The sequence below is a fragment of the Aricia agestis genome, chromosome 8, assembly GCF_905147365.1.
Source record: "Aricia agestis chromosome 8, ilAriAges1.1, whole genome shotgun sequence".
In the NCBI taxonomy this organism is placed as follows: Eukaryota; Metazoa; Arthropoda; class Insecta; order Lepidoptera; family Lycaenidae; genus Aricia; species Aricia agestis.
The window spans coordinates 13,822,419-13,836,682 of NC_056413.1; the positions used below are offsets into that span (position 1 = coordinate 13,822,419).

Sequence of the window (14,264 nt, forward strand, 5' to 3'; positions counted from 1 at the left end):
CATAATAAGAGTAACAAGTATGAAACACCCATAATAATAATTTTAGGGTCCGCCCTCGCATTCGGAATATGTAAATTTTGTCTATGCACCGGTTCCAGGAAAATCCGATCGCCCCTTCTAAATCCTAACGACAAGGTGCTATGGATTGCTTGCAATCTTCTACATAATTTACATAATATGATGCTAAAGGAAACCTTAGAGACATTGCATATTAAAATATGTTTATTATGAAACTAGATGACGCCCGCAACTCCGTTGCGCCAAAACTCGTTTATCGCACAGCAACCGTACATTTTTCCGGGACAAAAAGTATCCTATGTCCTTTCCCGGGACTCAAAGTATCTCCACGCCAAATTTCAGCAAAATCGGTTTAGCGGTTTGGGCGTGACAGTAACAGACAGACAGACAGACACACTTTCGCATTTATAATATTAGTATGGATTTTAATTTAAAATGTATCAGATTGAAGGAGTCGCATCCCAAGAAAGTGTTAAAATATAAGTTCTTCCTTTGATGAAAGATGGCACTGGAATTAAATGAGAAATCTAATATTAAGTCTTTTAAATAAGAAAAATGGAACGTTTTTAAATTGTGTAGCTGCAGTTAAAATTATTAATTATATATTTATCAACTAATAGAATAATAATATTATTTGTGGTCTCTTTTGTCTGTCCATTGGACACTAAGATTTCCGTGTCTATAATCATGAAGCTTGATAAAATTATTCACAAACCTTTTAATTAGGCGTATTAAATGGTTGCTCTGCAATAAAATTGGCAAAACGACCCTGGCAAATTTAATTAGATTACACAGTATTCATGCATACATCGCTTTTTAATTAGTATCTTGTGCTACCTTCGTAGAACAGTTAAAAGTAAATTAATGATAAAGTTAATTAGGAAAGTAATCTATATAATTAATAAAAATTTAATATTATTGGGTCCACTTTATTACTTCCTATCCACATAACATATTACCGGTGAAGCAATTTAGATCCAGACCAGACTTACTCAATCGAACCTTGACTCGATTCAAGAGCTAATGTTTGTGTGGATGTAGGTTACCCAGTATATTACTGCGTCTGCGGTCTGAGAGTACCGGATGTTTAGAAAACAAATTTATTTACGAGAGAGCTTAAAAATGTCTGCTGTTTTATTAATACTTCAATATTTTTTACCACTTTGACTACGATTCTATTATAGTCACTAATTCTTATGAATAAAAATTTACTCCATACGCTGACTTTGACTGTAAAGTGGGTTTTCCAACGAATTTAATTCAGCCAAGAATTTATTAGACCATTACTTCCTTAAAATCAAGAATAGTCTGCGATCTGGTACAAAACCGCGCCTGAGAGTAATTTTCATGGAATTTGATTCAGGGTTAAATTCTACGCAAAGTTGTAGGCAACATCTGCAGGTTTGTTTGTACGCGAACATAACTCTTGACATTAGATGTAAAGGTCGAATGCTCTTAGATTCACCAGCGGAAGGTCATGTACAAACTGAACTTTAAAAATGTAAAAAAAACTTAAAACCTCGTATTCTTAAAAATCCGTTTTAAATTTATTTTAGATATTTGCTTTAGAGGTAAGAGGAAAATTTTAGGTTGAGTGCGCTGCAGTTGATCAAGAATACTTGTAATTTTACAGCTAAAAAGTTTTCAAAGGCCTTTTCGAATATCGTTGACCGGATTTATTTTTTCATCCGGAAATACTCTAAAAGTGCTACACAGGAATGTATCGAAATTTAAAATATGTATTAGCATTTGATAACACTGAAGGCTAGCCTGAAATGTTACGAGACTGTTTCTGTAACCAAGCGTTGACTCTGATAATAAATCATATCTTCTACATGAGTATTGAGCATGCTTTGTACAAGTACCAACTACCTTATACTATCTGCTTACACCATACCAGGAAAAAAAGGACTGCGTTCAGAGACATTAATACTTAACTTTAATTTAATTATTGAGATTGTGTCAAAATCTTCCTAAAACTGAACATAATTTATCATACTTCGGAGAGCGCCCATTAGAGTCAAATCACGGATGACAAAATATTTTCAAGACGATTTATTGCAGTGACTTCATCGTTTGAACTATTCAAAACTAGTCCACATCGGCATGTCCTAAGTCACGACTCGCAAACACTAACGGTACGACTTACGAGGCCTGAACCGCACCGGATGGGTGAGGAAGGCCGGACGCCTGGGCCTGACCAAAACAGTGATCTCATCGGACACCAATTCCTGCATACTAATCTGTAGTGCCCTACCCGAACGCGATTTGTTGAGTTTTGGAGCCGCGGGCGTCGTTTAATAGCATCGCTTTCCAAATGAAGGTCTTTAAAGAAATGCCATATACCTATTTATTTCTGATTTAAATCGTTACTGAATACTATAAATACATGCCTGTTTGTTTGCTTGTTTGTACCTCTTCACGGTTAAACAGATTTTGATGAAATTTGGTGTCAGGATACTTTGAATCCTAGAAAAGGATGATTGTTTTAATAGTAGAAATTAACACTCCCGCTCGATAAACGACGAAGTTCTGGAAAAGCGCTTTTACTGACGAATGGCACTTGTCGACGACGGCACGTGACGCGTGCCGCCAACAAGTGCCGTCAGAAGCCTTATCGATTCCAAGCTTTTTATATATTTAACGCTAAAGAAACTTATTCATTATGAAACCAAAATTGAAAATAGGTCAGTGTTGTAATTTAAGCGTTTAGCAATTTATATAATATCTGGAATACCTTTGTTTTTGCAATTGCTGTCTAATTTTAGCAAATGCCTGCAAACTTTTACGGGGAATGAGTTCAGGTGAGAACATTTCGCCGTATCTGAAACGAGTTTTTGGGGCGTCTCGTTATTTGAACAGTGATTAAAACTTTATGTACATTGTACACTAAACATTGTTTGTGCCGAGCTTATTGTTGTGAAACAATGCAGGCAGTGTGTGTGCATCCGCTGTGTTTTTAGAAACGTTACATTAATTAATTGCTGTTTTGTTTTTTGCCCCTATTAGATTAGTTCAAGGCTTTAGTTACGGTAGTTTTTCGAACTAAATAATATTAATCGTCTCAACTTTTTAACTATCAACTTTAGTTACGGTAGTTTTTCAAACTAAATAATATTAATCTTCTATCTCCTATAAGTAGCTCAATTTTCAGTTTCTCTTAAAATTTAAATCAGGAACATCTCGTTACTCGTATCAACACTAAGCCCCAATTTCACCAACGACTGTTAAATTTAACGCTCGAATTAGTATCACGTTACCTCTTTCGTTTTTCTTATGAATAAAAGAGAAGACATGACATTTTATCAAGCTGTTAACACTAACAGACGTTGGTGAAATTGGGGCTAAACATGCTTTATAATAAATTTTAGTCGCCGAATATCTTGTGTTAGTTTCTCAGAACACAGAAGCTGAAGCTTGAATTAACGACTACATTCAATTACCCACAGATCGTATCGTCAGCACATTAATTAATTTAAAGCTAGACATGTCTTCGGAATACATGAAGTGACTTGTGACTACAGCATGTGACTCACGTACTAAGGCCAATGAACAATCGTAGCTTACTCAATATTCAAATCAATAATACAAGAAATCGGAGCTCATGCAAAGACAGCTAAATTTCGAATACTTCACTGCCGCAGTGCTGCCTTAGTATATGCCTTAGATATGGTTAACAATAACAATGCAGTTATTAATAGCTTGTTGCAAGTATTTTATGTACGTAGGTATTAAAATAAAAATTATTGGTAGACCCCTAGTTGCCGCATGAGTGGAACATCAATAATTACTTAAATGTAATTAATTCAAAATTTTGACATAGCCCCATACATTATCTGTCAAACTTACATTAAATGAAGGTTAATCATATTATTTAAATGTTTCTGAGTACGGCGGTAAGTTCATCATCATGACTATTTTATTTTAAAAGCTCTTTTAAAAAGTGTTTTATTTCATATCTAGTAGCGCCACCTATTAGAACATTACATAACTAACACGCTTTTATTCTTTACGTTCACATAGAGTTGCAGCTACTTACCGCTAGATGCCGTTCTGTACACATGTGTTCGATTGCGGGACCTGCTTAAAATCTAAATTAATAATAATTATCGTGACAATTAACGAGATGTCTGATATAATATAATGAACATAACATTATGTTTATATTTTAAATCGAAACACTCAACGATTTGCAGATTTTATGATAGGTTTTACTATATTAAAATATAGATGGCGTTAGATGTACCATATTATACTCTAAGAGAGTGAAATGGATATTGCATTTAAAAGATGATTGTGAGGTGGGTGATGGTTAATTACTGATACATAATACTGAGTGTATTATTTTGAAGCACTGTTCTGGTTCTGTCATAACTCCTACGCGTGAACACGGCTGTAGCTAGGGGGGGGGGGGGGGGGCATTGTGGGGCAATGCCCTACCTTAAAATCATAATGCCCTACCTTAAAAATACCAAAACCCAAGAAAATCAATCAATTATGATTTTTTTTTACTTCCGCCCTACCTGTAACCTGTAACCAATGCTGCCCCCCTACCTCAAATCTAATTCTAGCTACAGCCCTGCGCGTGAAGTATTGGTTCAAGCAGGGGCGTAGCTACCGCCGTATCAGCCGTATCAATTATACGGGGCCCCCCGCCTATGGGGGCCCCCAAGGTGCGTAAAATATTGTGCGTATTAAAACTGATAAAAAATTATAGAACTTTTATGGGACAGAAACGTCTGTCAGACCTGTCACTATTGTCCATAGAGGCAGAAAATTTAGAAAAACTAAAGTCATCAATCATCAGCTATCAATGATTTAATTAATTAGTTTGCAGAAAAAAGGCAAGGAGAGTTAATAATATTTAATTTGAATTGTTTTTTAAAAAGTGACAGATAAGTAAATATTTCTTATAATTTTAAGCAAACATTTTTTTCTTTTTTGAGAAATCTTTACCCTTCCTAAGGCCCCCAAACAAATTTTATATGGGGCCCCGCCAAGGTACGCTACGCCCCTGGGTTCAAGTCTGCTGTCTGCAATCAGTTGACTTGTGCTGATAAATTTAAAAGAAGCCATGGTAATGCGAGTGAAATTTTCTTTCATGTGATATGCTTTGATCATCTCAATTCTTAGTTGTAACGAAGACATCAGAAACATGGCATTTTAGGCAAGGATTCATAACTTTTCATCGCGTTTGATATTATATCAGCATACCATCGAGAACAGTCAGGATAGGCGTAGAAGAAGAAGTATTCCTCTCTCTTTATACCGCGGGAATCGGGATGAAAATGTGTTACTCCTCTTGTCTTCTTCTGAATTTCTTTGCGGGTCCCAAGACAGCTTTCGCAAGTCCCTCTTGCGGGTCCCAACTCCCAAGACAGCTTACGGGCTCCCTCAGATCATGTCAAAGGGTTTTCGTGTTTGGATACCGCTATGGATCCTGGCGACATAGGACACTTAAAAAAGGCCGGCACCCCCGGATTGCAAGTTGCAACGCTTTTTTTTGGCATTCCTTAATTGTAAGCAATTTTCACTTCAAACTGAATTTGCTTAAACAAATACTATGGCTTATTCGCGACAAGATGTAAGTAATTACTTCATATATCCAGCAGTATTGACTCTGCCTGTTGACCGGGGCGGCGAGTAGCCCTGTCGATAAACATTCACTTCCCGTGTGAACCATTTTACGTTTAAACTCGTTTCGACTTAAAATTATGTAACAAAATATGTTAATTTTAACTTCACAAACGCGCATTTTCAATTATATTGCTGAGATTAAAATTGTTTCAGTATTTCTACGTGTAATATTTTTAGCTTTTGTTGTATGATGTATCACGTTTTACGGTCTGTCATTCATCACCGTATACTAATGCGAAAGTTGTGTCTATATGTTTGATGAAGTTACTTTTCACGCAATAACGTGTTGGTACTTTTGATCGGCTTGGTAGATAGTAGTTTATGGTCTGCACAAACACATTGGCCACTTTTGTATTAAAAATACTGATTTTAATTACTGTTCCCATGGGGATACTTAAATTTTTTGTTTTATTTATTAAATTCTCAGATAGGCCTTTAAATGGGTACGTGTGTTTCTAGTAGGCGGACTTTTTGTTGTTTATCGCGACAGTTATAGTAAAGGGTCATAATAGTACAAATTAATGTTGTAAAGATACGAATCAAATTAAGCGTAAAGATAAAATTGTAATCATTTCAAGGCTGTATGTAGCAAGAACGTAAATCAATTGGCTAGGAACGAGACCTCTTGCTTTATCAATTGATCTTCTTAAATTATATTTTATGCCCTTGTATTTAGGCGGTAATAATTCAACTAGTTCAATGATTTATTGACGTTATGATTGATCTTAATGGACAGGCTTGGGTGATGTGGGTTCACACTAAAAATGTTTTAGTATCTAGTAGAACTTAACCTTACAAAGACTAAGGGCCTGTTTCACTACTTCATGATAAGTGCTGAATAGGCTATCCACCACTTAACTTGACAGAAGAGTATGGTGAATCTGTTAAAAAAGTTGTGGATAGCCTATACGGCACTTATCAGTAAGTGATGAAACAGGCCTAAAACTTTTTGGCAATCTTCGATAAACTATATCAGATAGGTGGATTTTCCAAATAGATGCCATAATTTAAAAACCATGCTCAACGAAGAAATTCTACACTTCCTAAAGCCGACTGTACACATTGGACAAGGGCAATAAGCCAGCGCAATCGGCCAACGTCTAGAGGTATTGACGGTACGTTGGTAGTGACTAATGACATAATATCTGTACTCTACACCAGGGGTTCCCAAACTTATTTCGTTTACTGCCCACTTTGAGAACAAATTATATTTTAGCGCCCCGTTTGTTTCAATATAAAATGCATCCATATGAAATAAATCACCCCCAAACCTCTACAAAACACCCCCATTTCTTTTCTGGGTCCCACACCGCCCCCCTGTAGACCTTCAGCGCCCACAAGGGGGCGTTATCGCCCACTTTGGGAAAGGCTGCTCTACACGTTGATCCAATGCGCTGGTACAATGCGTTGGCCCAATGTGCATAGCGGCCTTTACATTAAATATGTACCATCGAGGAAATTGATACCTAGGCAGTTGACAGACCAACGTCATTTGGTTGGATCATGTCAATTCAATGTTAAGAGGATACACCAGGGGCTAGAGAAATGAAAAAAAAGTACGTGTAATATCTATAGCTGTCTCCCTTACTTCAAGCCTATACCGCAAAACGCGATAGAGACAACTGCAGAAAATCCAGAAAATCAACGATTCGTTGTCCCCTGATTCCTTCTCCAAAACTTAACCGATTTAAGTACTTTTTTCATTAAAGATTAAAAAAAGGCTTGAGCTGTGTTCCTATGTTTTGTTTTTTTTTGTATAATCTAGCCAAATCTATTTTCTGGACGTTTGAACACAGCGGAAAATCTGGCCATTTTTTTGGGTTTTTGAACGTTCATATCTTATTTAATAATTAAATTATGAAAAAAAAGAAAACATAGGGACATTGTATTAGTGGCCGTAGATATTCAGGAAAAAAATTCTAACTCTACTAGCATTATCCAGGGAGGAAACAGGGGACAACGTTTGTATGGAAAAAAGGGCGGTGTGGAATCCTCTTAATTGTGATCTGTCTGATGGGTTTGATGTAATGCGACCAAGCTACGTAGGGCCCCCATCTGCCTAGGAATCAACTTCTCTGATAGTACATTGTACACTTCGCATAATACAAAGTTAGGCAGATCTTATTTTGCTTACGTAGTCTCACACTTCGTTTACGCTATAACTTATATAAGTTATAACATTGTGCTAAATAGATACACAACATCTATGAACTAGCTAGTCAGCCATTGTAAGCGAAAATTGGCGCACATCCAAAATGCAGCTTTGTCTATTGTTTGCTACACGGTACACCCGGTGGCCAGCGGGCTGATATAATCATAAAAGTGTTCTAAATACAAATAATACGAGCCATTTTATTACTCGACTAATAGACTATTGACCATAGAGTAGAGCGCAATCGATATCCTCCGGCGGAAAACGGTAATAAATTCAGACCATAGACTACAGAGGCTTTAGCGCGGATAACAGATAAAATTAAGTAAATAAGTTATGTTCATAGAACAATATTACTCGTTTTGTACGGAAGTGGCGAACTTTAATTTTACGATATTTTGTTAAGAACTTACGACTGGTATATTGTTTTTCTTAATTACAATAATTGTAATTTAATGATTTGTACTATCAGAGAAGTTGATTCCTATGCAAATCGGGGACCTAAGTAGTTTGGTTGCGTTACGTCAAACCCAGCTGACAGATCACAATTAACATTGAATTGACATATTCGACCAAATAACGTTGGTCTGTCAATTGCATAGGAATCAACTTCCTCGATGGTACATACTACATAGACAATAATTAATAATCTTCTCATGTTTTGTTCTAACTAGCTATTTGACCGAGCTTTGCTCGGTATTCGATGAAAATGACATTTTCTAAAAATGATTCCTAGCTAGATCGATTTATCGCCCCCGAAACCCCCTATATACTAAATTTCATGAAAATCGTTGGAGCCGATTCCGAGATTCCAATTATACAGGGTGTAACAAAAACAAGTGATAATAATTTAGGGTGTGTACGTGTTCCCTGTAGAGAGTTCACTGTGAAAGTAGCAGCGCTGAAAGACCAAACATTTTTTTCACTTTTGTATGGGGAAACTCGTGACGCTCGGGCCCTTGCCCATACAAAAGTGAAAAAAAAAATTTGGTCTTTCAGCGCTGCTACTTTCACAGTGAAATCTCTACAGGGAACACGTACACACCCTAAAGTATTATCACTTGTTTTTGTTACACCCTGTATATCCTACTAATATTATAAAGGCGAAAGTTTGTTTGGATGTATGGATGTATGGATGTATGGATGTGTGGATGTGTGGATGTATGGATGTTTGTTACTCTTTCACGCAAAAACTACTGAACGGATTTTAATGAAACTTTACAATAATATAGCTTATACATCAGAATAACACATAGGCTACAATTTTAACCGACTTTCAAAATGGGGGAGGTGTTATGTTCGTTTTCTTATATTCAACGATTACTCCGCCGTTTGTTAACCGATTTTCAAAATTTTTCTTTTGGTATATAGGGTATCATCCCAATTTGGTATTATATTTACAAAAGTGGTGATCTGATGAAGGATGCATAAGTAATCGAGGGAACTCCTCAAAACTTATAGGGAAACATGTGATGACTTTGGTTTCGTGAGAAGTATTCTAAGCATATGCTACCAACAAGGAAGATTTTGCACCGAGATATACCTGGTATACCGTGGTTCGGAAGGTGCTGACAGAACTCCTGATTCTTTATAGATACAAGTTTGGGAGTTTCGGCGTTGTTCTAAGAACAGAAAGCATATGCTACTATGCAAATTACATTCATCATCATCATCATCATCATCATCACTACCATATTATACCATTTCATAGTCTTTTAGATCGAGACTCGAGTTTGTCAAGCGATAATTAAAAAAAATCTATACCTACCTAATATTATAAACCTGAAGAGTATGTTTGCTTGAACGCGTCAATCTCAGGAGAAATATTTTTTATGAGAAAATGTACGGTTTCTGTAAAATTCCTAATTTACGCGGGCGAAGCCGCGCGGGACATATATATATATATATATATATATATATATATATATATATATATACAAGAATTGCTCGTTTAAAGATATAAGATATACATATCTTATATCTTTAAACGAGCATTAGTAAACGAGTAGAAGACTACATGTAGGTCAATACAAGTTGGTATGAACTGTGAATTATTGTAACTTACGACTTTTTATAGTAGCTACGAGTACTTACGTTTCGTAAATTAAAGGGCAACGAAAACTGTCTACTAATACAAAATTTTAACAAACATTCCGAAATAAAAAACCTTCAAAATTAAAGTCCTCATTATGACGTGATACCTATAACCTACAGCAATTTGAATATCGAATTCTATAATACTTACCCTCAACATAAAAACCAGAAACTATTTGCATTGACTGTTGCAAGCGATAACGATAAGCCACGAAAACGAGGGGATGGTTATTTGGTAACTATAGATAGAGTTTATGTGACCACTATTTTTTGTGACCTTGTATCAAATATCGTTGTCATCAGTCTAATCTATCGCCATAAATTATTTCAGAAATTAATGGAAATAAAATTTAATTATGTCAAATTCCCGAAAGATTACGAACTTATGTCGTACAGAAAGCTGCCACATCCGATTTTTTTATCTACCTGTAGCGTTGTACTTTATCTGATATCTGATGGACACATACATAATATGGATATTACTTAGTTTTGTTACACTACACCCTACAGATTATGTCGGTGATGATAATGTTAATATTGCCTTTCATCTGAAGATGTTGGCGAAACGTGTTCCAATGGCGTATGACAACCACCCACGCGTCTACGATTTAATAAGCGGCTTGTGATAAGAACCTGTCTGACTCACAATCACACTGCACTGGTATCCCAGCAGACAACTTCTAGTTCTACTGGAGCTTGTAAACATAATAGGAGTCTTTTAAATAAATATAAGGAGCGTTGACTGATAGATCAACGCGCACAAACCTTTAGCAATTATTTTTCATTTTCATTTTAATTTTCATTTTGAAAATGAAAATGAAAAAATGAAAATGAAAAAATGAAACCTTTAGCAATTATGCATTGATGATACGTCCATGCAACCAAATGGCCTGTCAACACTCTAAAAATTACGTTTGAATGGAATCCAGCCACGTTACGTTGGAGAGTTTTCTAAACTTCGAATCCGTTCCGTTAATGCGCACCAGAACTTGGCTCTACAATATCTATTAGCTATGTCCGCACAATGCGCTTTCGTTTTCAATTTTCGTCATCTTTCATTCAACTTTCGTTTTGGCGAATTCAATAATTGAATGCGTCAACGAACGCAACGCCAACATTGTCATTTTTGTTTTTTGGATCCGGTCAGTGGGCATGCGTCGTGGGTTTGCCTGACGTTCGCTGTTGACTGCGTTATAACGAATGCCCTTAACGAACAGAAAAAGGCACAGTGTGGTGGTGGTGTTGTGGTGGCACAAAACTTTGAAGTGATAGTAAAAGGACTTTCTATTCGTTAACAAATCCCTGACAAAAAACATTAAATTCCCCTTTAGTATCGGTCCCCTGACAAAGATTTGGGACCGGTGTTGAAAAGTCAACAATAGATAGAGTCAACAATAGGCTTCTCCATTGTCAAACAAAACGACACGTATTACTGACTTTTTATGACGCTACTGCTTTTAGGAGTTAACTGGGGTTAAACAATAATAAAAAACGATAACGAAGTTATAAAAGAAACGCACTATGGAATTAACCACGTAATTCACCGAAAAAGTATGACTTTTTTCGAAAATACGTAGCATTTTCGATTTTCGTAATAGTTTTAATTACAACTTTGTCTCTCCAAACTCCAGTTTACGCAGTAATGTATAAAATTACCATTAGGTTTAATAGAACTAGTTATTAAAATACTTTCGAATTTCCTAATCCAGTTATCGTCCATCGACCATTGACATTCTAATTATACAAAGAAAATGGAGTAAAAACTAAGCACTATAATTACTAAAACTGTTTCATAATCTATATATATAAAACTCAAAGGTGATTGACATAGTGATCTATCAACGCACAGCCCAAACCACTGGACGGATCGGGCTGAAATTTGGCATGCAGGTAGATGTTATAACGTAGGCATCCGCTAAGAAAGGATTTTGATAAATTCCAACCCCAAGGGGTTCAAATAGGGGATGAAAGTTTGTATATAATAATACTTCTTAACGCGAGCGAAGCCGCGGGCAAAAGCTCGTACATAATAAGTGTAGTTAACTACACACTAAATTCCCAGTAATAGTAACTAATACTGTACATGTAATTGCAAATCCCACCAAAGACATTAATGATTTTGTAGAATTTGCATTTACCGGAGGCCCAATCCCCTACCCTATTCCCTTCCCTACCTTCCCCTTATTCCCTTCCCTTCCCATCCCTACCCTCCTCTATTACCCTGTTCCCTCTTAAAAGGCCGGCAACGCACCTGCAGCTCTTCTAATGCTGCGAGTGTCCATGGGCGACGGAAGTTGCTTTCCATCAGGTGACCCGTTTGCTTGTTTGCCCCCTTATTTCATAAAAAAAAACAAAATGTAGAAAAGGAGAGCCAAGTTCAATACAAACATTATGCTTGTCTTAGGACTTCGCCGTAAAAATAATGGAGATCTAAATGAGTGCCAAGTTCGTTGGAAAATCGAAATATGTATAATTTATAGGAACCAAATAACATTATGAACAAATAATAAAGTATATATATTTCTTTGATTTATTGAATATCTAATACTTATAACAATTGCTACTATTTAAATAATGTGAGATCTTAAAGTAGATGAAATGAACAGTTTGAATATTTTGAACAATTTGGTCAATTCCTCTAACGGTGAAAACGAGCGTAATTTGTGAGTTGTGTGTCGCAGAATTTCTGCCGCGTAAATATCTTTTCATACAAATCATGACTCACAAATTACGCTCGTGTGAATTAACAGGACTTTTGTATGAAACTGAATGCAGCAGAATTCTGCCGAATCGAAATTCTGCGACTCACAACTCACAAATTACGCTCGTTTGACTTCGCCCTTAATAATTATTTTTTAATACAAAAGTCCTCAAATGCAGAACTCCTTATATCAAACGATTCAAAAGCTGTTTTTGCTAGGTCTTGGCCTGGGGTGCATCTTCATTTAGCTTTGTAAAGAGAGTGCTATGTATCCTTGTAGCGTAATGTTATATTATGTAGAGCACAGAATAGAGCAAGATTTCACAAATTTTATATTTGTTAAAAAAAGTATTTAAGTTTTTAAAAGGTCCCAAAAGTAGGTCTTATGTAAAGTCTATACATAGATCTCACAGACATAGATCTTGATCTATGTCTGTGATAGATCTACACTCCGGACTAGTGCATCAAAATTCCAGTTCCAATTATTATTATTATTAAATACAAGGAAATAATAATTATGTGATCGACGTGTTATGATTTGCATTACCACGACCGCATGATTGATTTCATGCATTATTGCAGCATTTAGAGAAAAACCGATTTAGTGTTGTACTATTTATATGCAGCATGAAATTATAAAGTTAATGATTATGCCAATGAAAGTTTTTTCTATGACTGAAAGCTTTGTTCTCCAAAACTTTTCTCTGAGTGCGCACTGCTGCACTGCAAAGTGTATGCTGTACTAACTACTAAATAGTATCGTATGGTATATACTGTATAGTGTATAGGAACACTACTGTGACTATACACAGTCGCCGTGCGCGCTGTCAGAGCTGGCCAGTCGACTCGAGCGCGCCTGCCATGCGCACATCTGTCCGGTGGCGCGCCAAAACGAATTCGAATTTCAAACAATTTATCGATTGCCAGTTCTAAAATCGATGTTTTACAGTGTTTAGTGCTAGTTCTGTGCTTGTGTTGCAAATAGTAAAAACTCTTTAGTTTATCAATATTGCACGGCCGTTATCTGTTTCGATATTTAAAGTTTTTGGAAAAAAGATATTGGCTGGGATAAGGGATTCGGAGACTCGCTGAAACCGTGTCTACTAACTACGTGTAGAGTTGCCTCTTCTTTTTAATAAAACGTAAAGCCTATGGTAGTAGAGTTGGCTCTATATTTTAACTAGCTGTCCCGGCAAACGTTGTTTTGCAATTTTTTTTTGTATGAAAAATAGATGTTGGCCGATTCTCAGACCTACTCAACATGCTCACAAAATTTCATGAGAATCGGTCAAGCCGTTTCGGAGGAGTATGGTAACGAAAACTGTGACACGAGAATTTTATATATTAGATTTATAAAATAATAGCTTACGTTAACACGCTATAATTAAAGTTAAAGTCCCGTGAACAAATAATTTAAGTTAATATCATATACTACAGCTAGTTCTGAGTTCATTGGCAACTACAAACCTGGTTTAAAATCCTCAATACGTAGCGGCTCCGAGCTACTTAAAATGCCTTTAGGCACTTTCCAGTTCGGAATCTCTCGGGACAATTTTCATAACGACTGTCTCTTAAGCCAATTATCCGTTAAGATATTCATAATTTAAGCAATTTACCATACAGTGCGTTGAACGTTGGGTTGATCTGTTCGTGTTGTATCGT

The 14,264-nt window shown here is 36.2% G+C and overlaps 1 protein-coding gene across 2 annotated transcripts in view; it reads left to right on the plus strand.

The window, feature by feature from the left end:
* LOC121729551 (disabled homolog 2-interacting protein) overlaps nt 1-14,264 on the plus strand; it is a 224,627-nt gene that overhangs the window by 19,263 nt on the left and 191,100 nt on the right. The window contains exon 1 of one of the 2 annotated variants that reach the window (XM_042118092.1): nt 13,460-13,586. The exons of the other annotated variant lie outside the window; for it this stretch is intronic. The gene's annotated coding sequence lies outside the window, so the exon portion shown is untranslated. Of the gene's footprint in view, nt 1-13,459; nt 13,587-14,264 lie in introns of those variants that run through there. 2 annotated transcript variants of the gene reach the window in all.